Raw genomic sequence first — 7,256 nt, forward strand, 5'->3', positions numbered from 1 at the left:
GCCAGCCACAACACCTGGCTATTTTTTTTTTTGGTTGCAGCCATCGTTGTTTGGTGGCCCGGGCTGGATTTGAACCTGCCACCTTAGGTGTATATGGCTGGCGCCTTAGCCACTTGAGCCACGGGCGCCAAGCCAAGTAATTTCTCTTGACCTCCCATTATTTCTCCTAGATGCCCACAGATTCACCCAGGATCAGACTCCTTGTAGTTGCCAGGGTCCAGTGCCAATGTGAGCAAGCATCCTGTCCTACCCTATGTTGTAGCCCCAGAGTCAGTAATAAAGAATGCACTGGGGTAACTGGGAGGGGATGAGAACTTACTCCGTAAGGAACTGTCTGAGGTATGCCAAATACCTATAGGTAGCACTTGCTTTAGCTTTTCTTCACCTGTCCATTGGCATGGAATAGCTATGGTCATTTTGGATACTTTGCCAATTAAGTGATTCTTTTTTAAATTCAGGACCATCTTGTTTCTGAATGCCATTGGGAAGCCTTTGGAGTTGAGAGGTTAGTTTTTCTTGTGATTTGTGCCACCAAGTAGTCGGTTTCTGTGATGAATCAAACTAGCTCACTATGATTGACAGTGAAAATACACGAACACCTGAGAAACTAGAGAGAACAGGAGAGAGGGGAGGTACCACATTAAAGGAACATTTGGCCCACAACTTTGCTTTTCCCCAGGTACTGTTACCAGAAACCTACTTGTTGGCTCAAAGGTCAGTAATTTCAATATACATTCAGTGCATGCAGCATATTGAGTAGGAAAAAATGCCTTTTTAGGCCTGCATGTGATGACTTACATGGAATCTCGTTCGGCTGATGGCTTGCTGTTGAGACTTGGAAATCTGATCTCTACAAATGATGGTTTAATGAGAATACTTAGTGCAGGACATAAGCATTACTGATTTGATCTTGTTTGTTTTAGGTCTAGCATCTTATTAAGAGCCCAAGAATACATCTGAGAGGTAAGTGTTTTTGCAGCACTTAAGTAAGTTAAAGATAGCCCTGGTTTAATTCAAAGTCTGTCTTTGGTCCTTCTGGAACTACTTATCCTAAGTTCCTGCTCACCGGTGATGAGTTGAATACCGCCCCAGTCTGATAACTGTGACTGAAAGGTATTTTCTGAACTGAGCTTTTTCTGCTATTAAGTTCTAAAAATGAGAAATTGAGTAGGCTTTACTGTCAACCCAGAAAGTTGTTTGGACTAGCTTACCTAGTGGTGTCTATAAATTAATGTGCCTTGAAAATTATATGACATGTACAAGTATATCTTCCATACAACAGGGAGAGACTTAATTCTTAATTTCTTTACTTTGCAGGGAAGCTTAGCCCTCTTCAACCCTACTCTGAAATTAGAGGTGAGTAAATGTAAATGTAAGGCGAACCAAGCTAAAATTTCCCAATGAAGAAACATTCACATGTCTTACTTCCTGTCTTAGCTCCAGAGCCTGTGAAGGTGAACCCACTGGGGCTAGCTGGGGGAGAAGAGGAAAGTTGGTTCCAGAAGGAACTGTCTGAGGGACCATAAGAATTTCTGTACAAGGATGTAGGAAGAGTTATCGTTGTTGAAACATTTGTTTGTATTTTCTAGGTCTGAGGAAAGAACAAGGTGTATATATATGGTAGGTATCCACCTATTTATTGGTGCTTAGTACTCAGTAGATTAACACTAGATTAAGCCTCTAAACTTGTCACAGTGGTTTAGGTATGTATTTATGCTTTCCCATCCAGTAAGAGATAAGTACTAAAAAATGGAATTCTAATCTCCCCAACTTACTGAATAGACCCAGGGGGATTATTTATTTGATCTTTTGTTCAGGGGAACCCAGGAGAAGCCATACCATCACAGGATAAATCAAATATGCCTTGTCCTCTCTCCTACACAATAACTGACCGATAATTGACATAGAGATCACGTGACAGAATGGCTTCTTTGGCTCAGCGCCTGTGGCTCAAGCGGCTAAGGCGCCAGCCACATACACCTAAGGTGGCGGGTTCAAATCTCCAGCCCAGGCCCGCCAAACAACAATGACGGCTGCAACCAAAAAATGGCCAGGCGTTGTGGTGGGCGCCTGTGGTCCTAGCTGCTTGGGAGGCTGAGGCAGGAGACTCGCTTGAGCCCAGGAGTTGGAGGTTGCTGTGAGCTGTGATGCCATGGCACTCTACCCAGGGAGATAGCTTGAGGCTCCGTCTTAAAAAGAAAAAAAAAGAATGGGTTCTTTGTGGCAGTAAGACACAAAATTGTGAACTGCCTAAGCCCCTACCAGGATTACCCATTTGGATACCCTTATATTTAAATAATAAATTATATTCCAACCACCAAAAAGATTTTCTTTTTTCTCTACCAGCTAAACAAGCACTGGCAGTGGACATAAGCAGCAGTGAGACAGTTGTAAGTCACGAACACCAGACTCCCTCACTACAGCTTTAATTGGGCAATGGACTGATCTAGCAATATTCCTCCTGAGATACCAACTATGGACTGCTATGCATTTGAGTATCTTCATGCCCCTGATTGACCTTCTGGGATCTAGTTGTAATACATCTCAGCATTCATTTCTGCCCCTGAGTATGGATTATAGGTGATGTGCAGGAATAAAGCTCTCTCCTTTTGTGTGTGTGTGTGTGTGTGTTTAGAGACAGTCTCACTTTATTGCCCTCGGTAGAGTGCTGTGGCATCACCCCTCACAGGGACCTCCAGTTCCTGACTTAGGTGTTTCTCTTGCCTCAGCCTCCAAAGTAGCTGGGACTGTAGATGCCCAGGTATTTGTTGCAGTTTGGCTGGTGCTGGGTTTGAACCCACCATACTTCAATATATGGGTCCAGCGCTCTTACCCACTGAGCCACAGGTGTCACCCAAGCTCTCCTTTTCTACATTTAGATCCTCAACTTTTCAAGTCAATAACTTAAGAGACTATCAGAAATTGAATTCTCTTAAATATTGTACAACCTAGCTCTTTGAGTAAATATACAATAGTTTTAGTCTTCATAAGAAAGTTGCCTTTTTTGAACTTTACTGTGTTTCATCCATTTGGTTGGGTAGGGCTGGACTCAAGTCATGCATGTGATGACTAGGGTGACCAGATCCTAACATCTGTAAGGCGGGACAACATGGCGTGGTGGGGGGGGGGATGGCGCGGGGCAGGGCCTGACAATGCAAACTTTGATAAGCAGTTCTCAATAATTGCTCTTAAACAATTTATTACAGTTTAACATTATAAATAGCCATATGGCGGCCGAAAACTGTATATTCCCTTGTTCTCCAGCCCATTCGGGCATTTTTTCCAAAAATCGGGACGTCTGGTCACCCTAGACTTAATATCCAGAATTTTTTTTTTTTTCTTTTTTAATTTTGAGACAGCCTCAAGCTGTCCCCCTGGGTAGAGTGTTGTGGCAGCACAGCTCATAACAACCTCCAACTCCTGGGTTCAAGTGAGTCTCCTGCCTCTGCCTCACAGGTAGCTGGGACCACAGGCGCCTGGCTATTTGGTTGCAGCAGTCGTCATTCGGCAGGCCCGGGCTGGATTCGAACCCACCACCTTAGGTGTATGTGACTGGCACCTTAGCCACTTGAGACACAGGCGCTGAGCCAACACCCAGAATTTAACTGGGCATTCCCCAGCTTACTGTACCAATTTCTGGGACAACCTAGCCTGGAGAAGCATCATTTAAGTAGCTTAATCACATTCTTCAGGGAATTGTGTTTTTATATATATATACACCCCCACTCAAGACATCTCAAATGAAATCCTAGTAGGCTTTGAGTAACATCTTAGCAGACTTTTGAGACGGTTTCACTTCAGAGTGCCATAGCAGCATAGCTTATAGCAACCTCAAACTCCTGGGCTCAAGTGAAATCTGTTCACTTAGCCTCCCAAGTAGTTGGGACTGGAGATACCTGGCACTATCTATGCCTGGCTATTTTTAGAGTGGATTTCTTCGGCTGGTCTGGAAGCAATCCACCCAGCTGGGCCTCCCAGGGTGCTAGAATTACCACATCTAGCACAGTATGCACTCTTTAAAATCCTAATTTAAGAGAAAAATATATTTAGAACGGGTTTGCCAAAGGGTACATGGGAGACCACAGATCCAACCCCATCAGCCTAAAATATCAGCTATGTCCTAAAGTGTACAAGGGAGACTACAGCGGAGTAGATCCTTAGTTTGACAAAACAAGGGGAAATACAGAGCTATAAGGCTTTTAGGGCAGTGGTTCTCAACCATCCTAATGCCACGACCCTTTAATACAGTTCCTTATGTGACCCCCAACCATAAAATTATTTTTGTTGCTACTTCATGAGTGTGAAAATGTGTTTTCCAATAGTCTTAGTTGTGAAAGGGTCATTTGACCTCAGGAATCAACGACCCACAGGTTGAAAACTGCTTTAGGGAAAGGTAATTCTGTTCAAATAAAGCAGTGTTTTATTAGGCTCAATGCAAAGTAGGGTACATTTATTACTACTGTGTTTTCACCATCAAAATGTTACAGTCTTGGGCCAGGCACAGCGGTTCACACCTGTAATCCCAGCACTGGGGAGACTGAGACAGGATTGCCTGAGTTCACAGATACAAGACCCCATCTCAAAAAATAGCCAGGCACTGTGGCAGGTGCTTGTAGTCCCAACTATTTGGGAGGCTGAGACAAGAGAATTAGTTAAGCCCAAGAGTTTGAGGTTGCTGTGAGTTGTGATGTGAGGGTACTCTACTGAGGGCAACAAAGTGAGGCTGCCTAAAAAAGAACAAGTTACGGTCTTACTCTTTCTATCCTATAAGGCCAAAAACAGAGATGTTGGCTATTTTGACAACTGTAAAGCTGCTCCAGATATGTCACCAATAGCTGGAACTTTTCAGCCAAATCCAGAAACCATAAAACTTCATTTTCCTCAATACAGTTCAAGCAACCATCACTGGGTGCAAAGTCTGTACTGTGATATTCTGGCTTTCTTCCCCTCCCCCGCCCCCCACAGACAATCTTACTCTGTTGCCCTGGGCAGAGTGCTGTGTCATTGTAGCTCACAACACAGCAACTTCAAGGTCTTAGTGTCAAGCCATCCTCTTGCCTCAGCCTCCCCAGTAGTTAAGACTACAGATGCCTGCCACACACCTGGCTAATTTTTTCTATTTTTTAGTAGAGAGAGGGTTTCACTCTTGCTCAGGCTGGTCTCAAACTCCTGACCTCAGGAGATCCACCCACTTTTGCTTTCCAAAGAGCTAGGATTCCAAGAGTGAGCCGTCCTTTCCTTTTTTCCTTTTTTTTTTTTTTTTTTTGAGAGAGAGTCTCACTTTGTCACCCTTGGTAAAGTGCCATGGCATCACAGCAACCTCAAACACTTGGGCTCAAGTGACTCTCTTGCCTCAGCCTCCTGAGTAGCTGGAACTACAGGTGCCTGCCACGACGCTGGGCTATTTTTTAGAGACTAAGTCTCACTCTTGCTCAGGCTTGTCTGGAACTGGGGCAATCCACCACTTAGTCCTACAGGCGTGAGCCACAGTGCCTGACCTGTGTTTGGTTTTGGTTTTTTTCGTAAGAGTCTCACTTTGTTGCCTGGGTGTTAGCTTGTTAGCCTAGCTCTCAGTAACCTCAATCTCCTGGGTTTAAGTCATCCTCCTGCCTCAGCCTCCCAGAAGCTGGGGCTACAGGCACTGAGAGGATACCACTAATTTTTCTTTTTCTTTTCTTTTTTTCTATTTTTGGTAGAGATAGAGTCTTGCTCCTGTTCAGGCTGGTCTGGAATTCTTTTTTTTTTTTCTTTTTTCTTTTTTTGACACAGAGCCTCAAGCTATCCCCCTGGGTAGAGTGCTGTGACATCACAGTTCACAGCAACCTCCATCTCCTGGGCTCAAGCCAGTCTCCTGCCTCAGCCTCCCATGTAGCTGGGGCAACAGGCTCCTGCCACAACGCCTGGCTATTTTTTGGTTGCAGCCATTATTGTTGTTTCGCGGGCTGGGCTCGATTTGAACCCGCCACCTTGGGTGTATGTGGCTGGCGCCTTAGCCACTTGAGCCACAGGCGCCAAGCCTGTGGAATTCTTAAGATCAAGAATCTTTCCGCCTCAGTCTCCCACAGTGCTAGTGAGCCCAGCCTTGCTGTTCATTATCAGCAGGACCCTGACATTTTGTGTTGGCAGAATTTGGCTATTTCACCTCAACTCCTACTTTTTCCAGCACAATTTCCTTTGCATGAGAAGCACCTACGAAAGGGTTGTCCTTCAAGGCTGTACCCAAATGGGTTTTCTTGTGCTGTTTTTCATGCTACTTGTGGTCTTGTCAGTGGCTGCAGAGTTTTCTGGCAGTCTGAAGTCCAGAAAGTCCAAGACACATAGCCATCCTACCTGTGATGTGGTCCTGAGCAAAAGAACAAGATGCTTCATTCCTACTAACATAATTTTTTTTTTCTTTTAGACAGGGTCTCACTCTGTCACCCTGGGTAGACTGCTGTGGCATCATCAGAGCTCATGGCAACCTCAAAGTCTTGGGCTCAAGCGATTCTCCTCCTGCCTCAGCTTGCCAATAGATGGAACTACAGGCACTCACCACAACTCCAGGCTAATTTTTATATTTTTAGTAGAGATGGGTCTTATTCTTGCTCAGGCTGATCTCCAACTCCTGAGCTCACGCAATCCACCAATCTGGGCCTCCCAGAGTGCTAGGATTACATGCGTTAGCCACGGCGGCTCTCCTCCCGTGTTTCTTTGTCTTGTGCCTATTACACCCCAAAATGAAGTCACATGTCTTGTTAATTATTTGAATCATTCCTGAAGTGGCTCTTTTTTTTTCTTTAGCAAGATAGAGTCTCACTTTGTTGCGTTCAGTAGAGTGCCGTGGTGTCACAGCTGACAGCAACCTCCAGCTCTTGGGCTTAGGCAATTCTCTTGCCTCAGCCTCCTGAGTAGCTGGGACTAAAGGCGCCTGCTACAACTTCCAGCTATTTTTGTTGCAGTTGTCACTGCTGTTTTAGCTGGGTGGGGCCAGGTTCAACCCCGCCACCCTGGGTATATGGAGCTGGCACCTTACACACTGAGCCACAGGCACCACCCTCTTTTCGTATCTAATAGCACAGACCAAGCCAGGCGTAGTGGCTCACACCTGTAATTCTACCATCCTGGGAGGCTGAAACGGTGACTACTTGAGCTCTGGAGTTCAGGACTAGCCTTAGTAAAACTCTTTTTTTTGGCTCGGCACCTATAGCTCAACCGGCTAAGGCGCCAGCCACATACACCTAAGGTGGCGGGTTCGAATCCCCAGCCCGGACCCGCCA

At 45.3% G+C, this 7,256-nt stretch overlaps 1 long non-coding RNA gene, 5 other non-coding genes and 1 pseudogene across 8 annotated transcripts in view; 6 read left to right on the forward strand and 1 right to left on the reverse strand.

Annotated features, from left to right (window-relative positions):
* The window catches only part of LOC105887866, a 4,274-nt gene extending 1,658 nt beyond the window's left edge, over positions 1-2,616 (forward strand). For all 3 annotated transcript variants that reach the window (XR_002775479.1, XR_002775478.1, XR_002775480.1), the window contains 6 exons: positions 459-505; positions 680-714; positions 924-963; positions 1,318-1,356; positions 1,590-1,620; positions 2,347-2,616. This is a non-coding gene — a long non-coding RNA (uncharacterized LOC105887866). The remainder of the gene's footprint in view (positions 1-458; positions 506-679; positions 715-923; positions 964-1,317; positions 1,357-1,589; positions 1,621-2,346) is intronic.
* Positions 222-343, forward strand: LOC111728117. The gene has a single exon (XR_002775509.1). It is a non-coding gene; the product is annotated as a small nucleolar RNA SNORD22 (small nucleolar RNA).
* Positions 544-608, forward strand: LOC111728108. Its single transcript, XR_002775502.1, has one exon. It is a non-coding gene; the product is annotated as a small nucleolar RNA SNORD29 (small nucleolar RNA).
* Positions 783-852, forward strand: LOC111728114. The gene has a single exon (XR_002775506.1). It is a non-coding gene; the product is annotated as a small nucleolar RNA SNORD30 (small nucleolar RNA).
* Positions 1,062-1,130, forward strand: LOC111728115. Its single transcript, XR_002775507.1, has one exon. It is a non-coding gene; the product is annotated as a small nucleolar RNA SNORD31 (small nucleolar RNA).
* Positions 1,396-1,521, forward strand: LOC111728116. The gene has a single exon (XR_002775508.1). It is a non-coding gene; the product is annotated as a small nucleolar RNA SNORD22 (small nucleolar RNA).
* Positions 2,617-3,085: 469 nt separating the features above from the next.
* LOC105887861 overlaps positions 3,086-7,256 on the reverse strand; it is a 5,760-nt pseudogene continuing 1,589 nt past the window's right edge.

The sequence above is a fragment of the Otolemur garnettii genome, unplaced genomic scaffold (genome assembly GCF_000181295.1).
Source record: "Otolemur garnettii isolate 467f Iridium unplaced genomic scaffold, OtoGar3 scaffold00140, whole genome shotgun sequence".
Lineage (NCBI taxonomy): Eukaryota > Metazoa > Chordata > Mammalia > Primates > Galagidae > Otolemur > Otolemur garnettii.